Consider the following 12,994-nt stretch of genomic DNA (forward strand, 5'->3'; position numbering starts at 1 on the left):
CAGGAGATCTAAGACAGCAGATACATGGATTTTCACTTGGATAGTGTAGCAGGAATGCTAAGTCAGGTCTTGAAACAGCAGTTGAGCACCTGGTGGGAAGACAGGGCCAACTCAGGGGAGCTCAGGTGCAAGCAATGCTGCTAAGTGACCAGAAGGAGTGGAGCCAGGATCCACCCCTTCCCAGGCCTCATTTAAGGGTTGGCAGTGGAGGCAATGGTATCTTGCTGGAGATCTCTGCATATCTGAGGCCTTCTAAGGGTAAGTAGCATTTTTCTTTCTTTTTTTTTTTTTTCCTTCTTTGTTTATCTGTGAATGGTAGCTGTGTTTGGATGTATCCTCACTTGCAGTAGCCTAGGACTTTGTCATCCTGCTATCATTGCTGTACTTTCTATTATGTTATAGCATTACAGATAGACATACAGGCTCTTCAACTCTACCCTTCAGTTATTCTGTCCATTTATTCCTCTCATACAAACACATTGATAACCCATCTACTACCTCACAGAATTGCAGGGGTTGGAATGGGCCTCGAGATCCCTGAGACAAACTCCCTGCTAAAGCAGTTTCCCTGCAATAAGTCACACCTGTAGGTATCCGGATGGGTCTTGCATATACTTGCAGAAAGAGACTCCAAAACCTCTCTGAGCAACCTCTTCCAGTGCTCCATCATCCTTAACGTAAAGAAGTTCTTCCTCATGTTTGTTTGGAATTTCCTATGTTCAAGTTTTAGGCCATTGCATCTTGTCCCATCAGATTAAATACCTGTGCTTTTCCCAGCTTAATGCTGGATGGCTGGAAGCAGGCATCTTTATACAGGCAACTATTCAAATGGAGGAGATTAAGACTAGTATCAAAATTTGCATGTTTTTGCTAACTACGAAAATGCTGTGTCAAGTAACAGGGTAACTTGTGTGTTTGATTTTAAAAGTTCAAAATTCAGTATTGGCTTTACCTACGTTCATAACTTACAGTCTGTATGGCTTATATTATAATATAATATAACCTAACCTAATATAACCCTCAGAATTAATGCTGTGAGAATTCAGAAACGTGAAGAAAATAAGAAACATTTGAAGAAAAGAAAAGCAATTAATTTTACTTTGTACAGGATACAACCAAATATGATAAAGAAAAATCAGCTGTAATTCTCAAGTGTTGTTGTACCAAATGCGTAGTGTAACTGTAATCATTCAAGTATGAAACAGAGACTTTAGTCCTTCTATAAGTGCAAATCACAATGTAACCTCAGCTGTGGAGTTGCAAGTAATTACTCTTGTTACTTGTATACAAAATCTACAGCATAATGGGAAAGGAAAAATAACAGAAACATCTCATTTTCCTTTCCTCACACAGCTTGAATGATTATCTAATGAAAGATTTGTGACGATTTGGGGGACCTCTCTACATGCAGCTTACGAATTCCGTTTGATACTCAGGAATCTCTATATATAGCTGTGTCAGGCAGAAAATACTCGCTTCCACAAGAGGTGACAGGAGAAATTTTTGCTCCTGGCACATGATCAATAAAGATTTGGTGATCTATTCAAATGGAGTCCCTTGAAGCATGCAGATGCTAACAGGTAGGCGAACTTGGTTTGTGGACGAGGTAAGGAAGTAATAAATAGGTGATGAACCATCTGTTCTACACTAACTTAATTGCCTGATTATGGAGCTGCCAAGGAAGATAGGAGGCTGGAAGAGGAAGTGTCTCTTGCTTGGTGTTGTGTGTTACGTATAACTAGTAGTATTACAGGGACTGCTGGCCATGTGGGACTTTGATGTGTTTGTGGAGTGGAAAAACAGAGGAATGTCAGTATGTTTCTTGTAGATCTTTGCTTAACAGCAATCCTAAAAGCCTTAATATCAAAGTTGTTGCTTATTCCTGCTGTGAATGAACTCCAGGAGCAGTGTGCCCCAAGTTTAAACAAATCGATGTGAAGGAACTCGGGAAGCCCCGTGCTCAGCCAGACTGGTGCTGGGCAACTAGTCGAGGAGTCAGCGGCGCTGCAGGGCCGGAGCAGCTCTCGTGCGCCCGGCAGGGGGTTGCGTACAGAGGGCTGCTTCTAGCAGCTGGCCGGCCGGTTGTCTTCCCCGCGCCGGGGCATTTCGGCTGCTTGCAGCCCGCTACTGATGAAGTGACGGCAGCGGTGGTTAAGCGGCATTTCTGCCCTCAGGGTTATTGCGCTGCCCGCCTCTACTTGGCAGTGGGCAGCTCGGGGATGTCGCGGCCGCCCTCCACAGCCGGGGCGTCTGCCGGGCTGTGGGCACACTGAGTCCATCACCGCTGCTGTACCCCCGCGAGGTGGGGGAATCTCCTCCAGCAGCGGCGCAGTGCCTGCAACCCGACTCGTAGCGCGGAGTCGCCGCTGTGCGCGGGCTGAGGCACGCGAGCTGTGGCCGTTAAGCGCCGGCGGTGCTCCGAGCGGGCGGCTTCTGAGTGCAGCGGGGTACAAGCAGCTCCCTTCGGGCAGCGGGGGTGAACTCTGGGCGAAGGGAGCCGCGCGCTCCCACCCCTCCCAGCCCCGCTCCGCTCGGCGTGCCTCCTCCTCTGGTCACCGGACTGATGAATTAATCATGATGTGGCTGCTGTTAATGCATTTATGCGGAGCGGGATGTGCCGCCGGTTCGCGGCGTAGCGCAGCGGGGTGAGGAAGTGAGGAGAGCTCCGCCAGCCGCGCGGAGCCGAGGCAGCGGCTGTAGCCGCAGCGCTCTCCATGGCTCCGGAGGAGGTAATGGGAACCGGGACTCGCCCCCTCGTTCCCCGGCGCTCGGGGAAGGGGCAGGGCTGTGGGTGGGGGCACGGTGCTGGCGGGGCATCTTGAAGCCGGCGGGCGGGGGCAGAAACGCGCGTGGTACCGCGGAGGACGTTTCCCACGCGATGTAGCGCTCTCTCGGCATAGCTGCGGGAGCCGGGCTCACTTTTGTCGCCGCTGACGCTGTCAAAAACGCTGTGGCTTCAGCGGTAACGACACGGAGCTCCCTCCCTCCGGCAGCCCGCCGGGTCACCGCTCCGAGCGAGACGTTAACTGCTGGTAATCCATTAGCTTCGTGCTCCCCGCTTGCGTGAGAGTGATGAAGACTCGCTAATTAATTTACATGCGAGGAAATTATCTCTGAGCGAAGGAAAAATACCCCGTTGCACCTGCTCCGTCGAGACTTGCCATCTGAATCTGGAGGAGAGCTATAAATCATGTAAAGTGTTGGCGGTGGAGTCGGCTTCTGAGAGCTGTAGGATTATGTATCCAAATACTGAATTTATATTTCCCACTAGGAAAAGACTGAAACTCAGGTCAGATAAAAGCTACATCATTTCATTTAAAGCTAAACTGTACTTGCTTGTTGTAATTCTAAGGCGGATTTTCCTTTGGAAAGTACTGTCAGAACATGTAATGATTTACATATTACAGCCTGAGCTCTCTGGCAGACTTGGAAGTGGTTGGCAATGTGAGGATGATGCTTTAGATTATTTTTGCTTTACATGAGAAGACTTAGAATAGTCAGGCTGCTATATATTACTTTTAGCTTTTGGTTTGTACAAAATTCTGGCATACAGGAGGGAGAAAACTTGGACTGGGGAGACCACAACTTACATTGAGAGTGCTGACTTTCTCAACTTCAGTGGCAAAAGTCTGTGTGATGTCTGCTTTGATAATTTCTGTCCTTTAAGAAAATGGTTAAAACGTGATAAGCTGCTTCCAAGAGTTCTGCTTACTGCCTCTGAGCCAGTACCAGAACAGTTCTTGACATTCCTCTGTTAGAGGAGCTGAAGTGGGGAGAACTACTGTTCAGTAAGATTCTTGGTGTTAGGTATAAGTATTCTTGAGGCAGATATTTCTTCATAAATCAGAAAGAGGGGTTTTCAAAGTGATGAGATCATGGTTTTATATTGTAGACTTCATTAGTAATTTATTTTCATGGCACAAGTGAATTTTGCAATATTTGGGTAGTTTTGCTGGCAAAACTACACTGAGGCTTTGTAATTTCTGAACTAATTTATATTGGGATTGATTATTTTGATATTCTAACATATTTTTGATAATACTGTAAATAGCAAATGTTATTGTGTTCTATCGTTCTGTGAAAGTACTGCTTTCTAATTAAAAAGATGTGTTGTTGATGGAGACTGTTGATTGCATAAAGTCATGTCATCAGAGTGAGGGTAGGAGGGAGGTTGTGTTTGATAGTGGTGGCACATGTGATTTGCAAGTTTCATCAGTTGTAGCCTTATTGTAGAAGAGTGTCAATGCATGCGGGGAAAAGGATCTTAACTAAGAAGATGAACTATTACTAACCCAGAAATCAAAGAGATAAGAACATATGAGCTAAGCTAATTGCATACTTACTTTGAAAACCAGGCTGTTTGCAGCTGTCCTACCATGGGTTTACAGCTATAGAATAAGGGAACAAAAAAAAAATAAGCACAAGTTTAAAAGGAGACTAGTGAGAGAGGAATATGGACTCTTTCTGTCAATTCCATTTGCTCCAGTACTGTATGCTGCTATTGAACTAAGTCAAATTCATATCACTTAAGGTGGAATCCTCTGTGCAGTCTATAACAAAGCAAGCAAAAAGATTCTGTTGATGATGACGATGATAGAGATCAAATGACTGTCAGTAAAGGTGGAGTTCATTGGCTTTATTCTTGAACTTGAAACAAGGAAGTGATCCGTTTTCTTTTCTGATTCTTCTAACTGGAGATGATATTATGAACTTCCTAAAGTGATTGAAGCATGGAAGTGCTGGCCGTTTACTGGACTGAGATAGCACTGAAATAAAAATCTTTTCTCTGTTTAATTGGCCACACTGCTTTGGCTATTAGATTACCCATGGATAATGCTAAAGTTCTGAAAAAAAAAAAAATAGGGATTTGAACAACTTCTGTTATTGCTTAAGTTCCGATCTTGTATAGATTTGAGGCAAAATTTATGTTGTGCTACCCAAGTGTGGTTCAAGTTACAGTGTGTACAGCATCATGGCTGTGTTTGATACAATGCATTGTGGGTATGGTCAGTTCAGTGAATGGCAGACTTGCCTGCCTTTTCTACATATGCAACAGGTTGAGCATATTTTTCTGTCATAGACCCATAATGCTACACGTGTATTTACAGACATAGGTATAGAGCAGAGGTAGTTGACTGCAGCCCTGCTTGATATTCTCTTAATGGTATCCAAATAACTATTTGGCAACTGGTTCATACCTGCAGTCATGTGAATACATTCTGTAGCTGTTTTTGGATAACATACTGCTCTTGACGTACGAAAACTTCTGAGTGGGTCATTCAATGATTAACACTGAGTTGTACATATCATGCAGGGGGATGGTTAGCTGTATGTCTTAACAGAAACTTATGTGAAGTTTTCAGATAGCAACTTCAGGACAAAAAAGATGCTGCCAGAATTTTAGGCTTAAATGCATGAAGTATAATCAAATTCTTTTTTTTTTTTTTTTTGGTTGTTCATATAGTAAGCAGAAAATTAGAACGGGTGACAAATATTTAATGAAAACCAAAGGAGGCAGTATCATTTCATTATGTTTACAATGCACTGCTCTGTTCAGTTGCTGATTAAATCTTTTGATCTCAAGGACAGCTTTTAGTTACCCACTTTGATATAATATTCTATAAAAACATGCAAGGTAGCGGGGAAGGATGTTAAGTCTTAAGGCTGTTTTCTCTTAAACATCAAAACTTAATTTTAGCCCTGTTGTAGCCCCAGTTGAACTTCACTGGGAAGAGTGGGAAGGAAAAATCTTGGGAAGTGGGGGAGCAGAATAGGGAGCAGTTGAGGGCAGAAGAGGCTTCTCTGTTTGGAAACAGCCCTATCTAATCCCAGTTGTAAACTGACCACAGTCTCCTTTAGAGATGGTTAAGTACTTCGCCCTGTTGCTGCTTCTGGAAAAAAAAATGTTTCAAAACCTTTCTCCCAATGTTTAGAAGTTTCTTCTAACTTCCAGCCTAAATACATTCTTTGATTCCTAATTTGCAGTGTCTCTATATTGTTATTTAAGGACAACTCCTTGGTGTGTAGCCTCCAGTAAATTATAAACATTGATCATGTGCCTTTCACAGCTTTTTTGTGCTAAGATCAAAGGATTCTGAGCAATCTCCTCTTAGTCTGTTGAGTAAAACTGGATAGGAAGACTCGGAGCCTGGTAACTTGGTTCTCTTGAATTAGGAAAAGATCTTACCTGCATTCAATACTGTACTCCTGAAGTGTTTCCTAAAAGTCCTAAATAATATAGCTAATGCTCTCCTTGGTGAACTAAAAATACCATACCAGATATTGGTGAAGACAGTTTGTTCTACAGATACATACCAAGTCTTGCAGTAGAGATGCGACTTCTCTTTTCCTGTTGTTCTGAAATGATTAGATAGAATGTAATCATAGAAATTCTGTTGTTTGTGCTTATGTGACTTTGAAGAATTTCTGCACATTTTCCTGTTTCTAATGCACTCATCCCAAAGGTTCTCTAATGTATACCGTAGGATGATGGGAGCCTCCAGTTTTTATACTAATGCCTCTACTTTTTGCCAAGTTCACAAAGGAGCACGTTATATAAAATCAATTTGAACAATGATTTTAAACCTTTATTCATTATGTCACCTATGATCAGTTTTGTATCTACTTTATTTTTGTTGTACCTTTCTTTTCCAATTCACATAATATTTGCTGTGTGAGGGTGTGTCAAATTCTTTGCTGAAATTTGGCGAGATTGAACTTCAGGCTTCCTTTGATTTAATATTTTCTGTTAAAGGTTAATTCCTTTGTTTCAGACTGGCATCTCTCTTTAAAAGTATGTTGAAATTATCCTGTGGTTTGTGGGGTTTTTTTTTCTGAATGGTTCTCTTTATTTTGATTGTTTTTTCCATAAAAATGTTCCATGCTTTGAAGGATACATTCCATCCATACAGGATAACAATTACTGAGGTTTCTTTCTCTCATCACACTTAAGCAGAACATTGTGTACTTGCCAGTCTACTCTCTGCTTCGATTTAGTTCACCATTCTAGATCTACTCATCATTTATAAGGTGGAGAACCCTACAGACTTCTGCTGGTGTTACTAAGGTTCTTTGTAAATTCCTACCTTGCATTCAGTCTAAATGGCTCAAAAGAGCCTATGGGCTTGATGTGGAGATCTTGACATGTAAAGATCTGAAGTCTGTTGTGAAATTGGGTTGAATCAATCAGGCAATGGCCTAAGTTCGCAAACATTATGTGACTTTTCAGTTTAATGAGTAGTGTACTCTAAATTTGAAGAATTCAAAGGTTTCTAAGCATATGCTTGATGCAAGTGATGAGGAAAAATTGCATCTGTATTTCATGTTTCCTATTATTATGCCACACATCTCCTCTGCCAGCAGATGAGACTGTGGACTACCCTCATTGTAAGTGAAGCTTAAGATTTCTAGGGTTATATTCAGTGCACCGTTAAATCTTGGTCCATAGTCAAGCTGTTTTGCCTCAGGAAAACTGATTCAGTGTTGCTTGAATAGAGAATTTTCTGCTGGCTTATGAAGTCACTAGTACATCCACTTCTGGCTAAAAAGCTGTACTTTCTTTGTGTGTGTATGCATAAAAGAGTGAGGAAAAGGAACCTTTTCATCAACTGAAGGTTTTCTATTTACAGAACATTGCAAAAGGTAATGCTTAAAATAGTGAAAATGCTTTTTTTTTTTTTTTTTCCCTCCCTCTTGAAATGAAAATAGTGTTCTAGGGAAACACTGATGAGCTAGCAATACTTCAGCCTAAATACCTTGACACTGATTTCATGAAACAATCTAGTCTTCTAGTTTCATTCTTAACTCACATTTTGTGGGAACTCAGAATAATGCCTCTAGAATTTGGGCACAAAAGACTCTTGGCTTCTAAGCTGAAATGGATAATGAGGAATGAAAGAGACACCTGTGTAGGCTTCTTCAACTCAGTTTCCAAAATCAATATAAATTAATATGCATCATCTGAATTTCATAAAAGCAACTGTTTTTTTTCTTGTTGGTGTTCCTGTTAACTCTGGATATGTACTTAACTTGGAAAGGCAAGAGGAAGTCCTTTTCACTAATTCTATGAAGGGGGAAGTTCCAGTTATTAGATAAAATGTTGCATGTTACCTACAGAACAATGCAGAAAATAGTTTCATGCTTTTTCCCCACTACTGTACTTCTGAGTGCTAAACAACTCTTTTGTGTATTACATTTAAGTCTCTTGAAGTAACATAATATCTTTTCATCATCTTTAAAAGTGTTTAAAGAAAAAAGAATGCCTAACTAAACATTGTATAACTGCAGAAGAAAGATTCAGTTTTTGCAAAGGTCAATCATAGAAAATGTATTGTGAGAATATATTTATTTATGATGGGATCTTAGTGGCTATCTGAAAAATATGAAAGGCCAAAAGCAAGATAAAGGAGAGGTAGATTGTCTTGATAGATGGTAAAATATCAGTTAGTAGAGAGATTGATTGGTGAATGAATAAAGTAATCCAGATATTGAGCGTAAATTGTTTGTTTCTAGATGCAGAGAAACTGGTCTGGTTCTCTTGCCATAATTTTGCATTTCTGTTGTTCTTATTGAGTAAAAAAAACTCAGACATAATGATCTTTGATGCATCTTCCGAAGCAGTTTGGTGATGTTACTTCTGCAAAGAAGCAGCATTGGGATAATATATTTTAGATTGGGAAATCTGATGGGAGCTTGAATTTTGATATAAACTTGTTTAAAGTGTCCACAGGCCACAAAGAAGGCTGTATCTCTTGGACTCTAAATTCAATTCTTACAATATGTGCTTTAATTTTTAAGGAAGAAAGAGTTTTATTCTGGAAACTTGAATAACATCATTTCTCTTTGATAACGGAATCAGATGTAGTTTTCCTTGAATTTATCTGCTGACTTGATACAAAGAAGAATTTTTAAAGATTCATTCAAAATAGATCTTTAGCTCACAAACAGTATGTCAGTTTTAGCTTCCGTTTTTGTAGAAGAGAAGTCACATATAGGAAGGATTTTGACTCTTCTGTTTTCACACTCCTCAGCTACAAACTTTCCCTCCAGCAATCAGTTGGCAGTTATGAGCTTGAAGATTATTTCTGGAAGGAAAAGGTCTATAGCTCTACTTCAATAGTAAGATTAAAAGTAACTGTCATTGGTTTCCCTGGCTTAACTCATTAAAATTATGGCCATATAAACACCATACTTCTGAACATTTTATACAGTAGACAGAGGTTATTAAATCAAAGACTGTAAGTACTGCTAAACAGTGGTTTGTAACATGGAATAAATTTTTACTGGGGCTTGAGAATTAGGTGTTGATAGCTTCTTGATAGTCTGATTCTTTAAAATAAACCATATACAAATATTGTAATAAAGTGTTTTGTCTTGTGACCTTAGGATATCTGAAGAGAACAGACAACTTTCACAATAAAAAGAGCTTGTGTTAGAGCTCCCTCACATTAATTCCAACATTGCCGTGCTTCTCATTGTATCATTAATAAAGGAAGTCACCGTCAGTTTTAAGATGGAAAATCATTTGCCGTTGTCAGCTTTGACACTTTCTAGTGATAAAGATACATGATGAAAATAAGTAATTTTTTCCTGAAGTTGCAAGTTAGACATCTTTTAGACCTAATCCCTAAACATTAGGTTCCATTAGTCTGAGTGATTTCATTGTGCTTCCTTTGTACCACATGCTACCTTTAGTTTATTCTGTAAATGAGTAGCTAAATTTAGTTAGAAAGTGTCTTTTTTTTTTATATCTGTTTACTTAATTCACAAAGTTCTATTTTATGGTTTTAATTTCATTTGATATTTTTTAAATGTTGAGTCTTTCATGGCAGTAGATTTGGTCAATTTTGCATCATTGGCATTCCAGCTGTGATATTTTTTTTCCATCCCTTTGCATCATAGATTAATTAAATATCTCTAGAATGCATACATTCTGTTGTGCTTCTTGGGATTTCTAAGATCAAAATCTGACATGTGCACTGGAGAATGAAGAAAAAGGAAAGTCTTGTTATTTTCATACTCTACTGAATTCTAACAATAACTCCAAGATTCTGGATCCTAAAGATCCACATCTGCACACTCCAAAAAATCCTGAGAGGTTTGGCCTCTGTGGTAGGCTAGCTGAATGCTTTTGCTGTTTTTTACCTTTCCTTTACTATTCCCTCAACAAAAAAAATTTGGAAGTTGAATACATCTATTGGAACATTGGCTGCCTGGTTTTTTATGTTTATCCTTTATCTCCCATATCCTGGGAACTTGAATACTAGTTATAGAATATGGAAAATTCAAAACTAAACTTATCTTGAAAAGGGGACTGTTATTATAATTGTGTGTGGCTTTTTAGAAAACTGAAATACTGTAAATTAGTCACTAAGGAGTTGTTCTTCCAAAATCAGATGACCAGATATTCAGGAAATTGTATCTCTTCGATTTTGAATTCCCTATGTGGTTGTATGCACAGAATGTTGTGCTGTAATACTCCAGGGAATTATTTTAGTTTGCTTCTCTAATGAAGCAGCTTCTTTAATCAAACAGAAGTCAATAGGCATGCACAAGCATCTAACATAGCTGCATATTACTCACTGGGAGATATTTGAATTCATGCTAGCTTGCACTAGAAACAAATGTTGTTAGAGCGTGCTATTTTTTCTGTGAGAACTCTAATATTGCGTGTATAACATTTCCATTAAACAGGTAATACTATATATGTATATTGATTAGGGCCAATCCAGAATACAGCTCAGCCAGTCTAGAATAAAAAGTGTACCATTTAACATGTTATTTCTGTACAAGCTGATCATGTTACTTTACATTTAGATAAAGAAATATGGGCTGCTCTTTTGTTGCTAATAGAAATTTTGTGATCAAGGTGTATTCTAATTTCTGAAATTGATACAACAATTTTGATATACTTTCATTTGTGAGGAAGAGAATAACTGTCAAGTTCTTAAATTGCACTTTGTTTTGGTGGAGATAATTTTGCATTTATCTATAGAAGATTCCTTAATAAGAAAAAAGAATGTTAGGATTACAGAGTGAAATATGCAAACTATAAGTCCAAGGACGGTATCTGTGCACTGGTATTTTCACAGAGTCTCTATTGTATAGTCATGCGCTGTTGGTCTTGTTCCTGTGAAATATATATAGTCTGTTTTTCATTTGTAGGTCCTAATGAGGACAATAAGAATATTTCTTTTTTAATATATTTTTTTAAACAGGAAGCTTTATATTTGCTATATAGCAAGCTTTGAGTGTTTTGGTTTCGTAACTTTTCTAATGAGATGTTCAGTATGAGTCTTTGTTGAACAGTATGCCTCATGTACAGTGCTTTAAATCAGCTGCAGTGTGTAACAGCTGAGTTTGTTTTTACCACTTGTAGTAAAATATGCTTACATGAGGAGATAAATGTTAGTAATGTAGAGCTTGTCATAAACTTTTGGATGGAGTGTTCATGTTGAAACACTACTTCATCTTGCTATATCATAGAATCAGGGAATTATCATTCAGGTTGGAAAAACACTTCATCAAGTGTCAGTGGGGCCTGCCAAGTCCCATCAATAAACTGTGTTCCTTAATGCCACATCCATGTGTTTCTTAATACCTCTTAGGGAGGTATTTATGGGGACTCCTTCACTTTTGTGAGCAGCCAATTCCAGTGCTTGACCCCCCTCTTACAGAGTTTTATTTTCTTTCATGAAAAAATATTCTTTGTGACAGAAATGCTCATTCATACTCCTAACCAAATTTAAGGAAGATCCCAGGGATCCCCGTTGTAAGTCAGGGCTGTCACAAATTAGTCATGCTCCTCCTTTTTTGTTTTAACAAATAGCTTGGGGAATACTTCTTTCTCCTTCAAATTATCAAGAAATTATCTACGTTTCTAAGCGGAACATTTCTTGTACTACTGAATCTACAGAATTCCACAGAACAAGAAATTTACATTCTGTTTGGTTCAGTATCCAAGTATTAAATAACTCCATCTATAGTTCTTAATGCCTAACATACTGATTTTGATATTGAGTAAATACTTAGTTTTAATACATTCCTGTTTAATATATGTATCACATGGAATAGATCTGAAAAATGAATATTGAATTCATTCACAATCCTATGTGCAAAGCCATAAAGTAGGCAAAATAATTTCCTTATATGGATCCCTTTTTATTTAATGTCAAGGAAATGAAATTAGGAAGGCTCCATGAGATGGGAATGGCTGTGAGTTGTTTTCTCCTGGAAAAAAAACTAGACAATTCTTTCTAGGGTTCATGCAGTGTTACTCAAACAGGTATCATAGAAGGTCATACTACCCACCTCTTTGTTACATGTAAGGCTTTTTCCCTTTGCTTTATATATAATACCAATACTTATAATGTTTCTATTATATTTTTAGAAGACATTATGTGTTGATGAGGGAGGGAAATTCAGTATAATTGCTTTATTTTTAAGTTTTTACATTTCTTTTAATTTCTAATTTCTTACTCATTTGACTTGTTCAGTATATTCAGTACGTAGTTGCAAGCTTCCTTTTAAGCAGTCTGTTTTCAGATTTTTTTTTTTTTCTTTTATGTCTATCTGTGGTTCCCTTGACATGTATTTACAATTTCTTTCTCTGGGTTTTTTGTTTTTATTTAATCTTCACCACACCTGCTTTCCATTCTTTGCTGTCTTTCAGTCTTCCAGATGTGGATTTATGAGTTCTAGATGAAACCTCAAACCCTGTTGAGCTGCAAGTTTTGATTAGTGCTTCCTGGGATGGAATTTTGTTCTGAAATATTTTTCAGTTAGTCAAAACTCTACTTGTTCACTGCCATTTTGACAAAATCAATAATTCAATGCTTGGGGTGCTTACCTGCTTTTTGGTTTATGGTAAACTTTGGGGGGATCTGGGTTCTCTCCTGCTCTATTTTGTTTATACATTGCACTGTACATTCTACTTACTGTTGAGAACCTACTTACACTCCAGAAGAAACTGTTGAGTATAGCATCTCTTTTCTCG

The 12,994-nt window shown here is 38.6% G+C and overlaps 1 protein-coding gene across 1 annotated transcript in view; it reads left to right on the plus strand.

The window, feature by feature from the left end:
- The first annotated feature begins 215 nt into the window (after window positions 1-215).
- The window catches only part of LOC423822 (heparan sulfate glucosamine 3-O-sulfotransferase 1-like), a 47,302-nt gene continuing 34,523 nt past the window's right edge, over window positions 216-12,994 (plus strand). Inside the window, exon 1 of the mRNA XM_046942995.1 lies at window positions 216-258. The gene's annotated coding sequence lies outside the window, so the exon portion shown is untranslated. The remainder of the gene's footprint in view (window positions 259-12,994) is intronic.

This window comes from Gallus gallus, chromosome 6 (genome assembly GCF_016699485.2).
Source record: "Gallus gallus isolate bGalGal1 chromosome 6, bGalGal1.mat.broiler.GRCg7b, whole genome shotgun sequence".
Classification (NCBI taxonomy): Eukaryota; Metazoa; Chordata; class Aves; order Galliformes; family Phasianidae; genus Gallus; species Gallus gallus.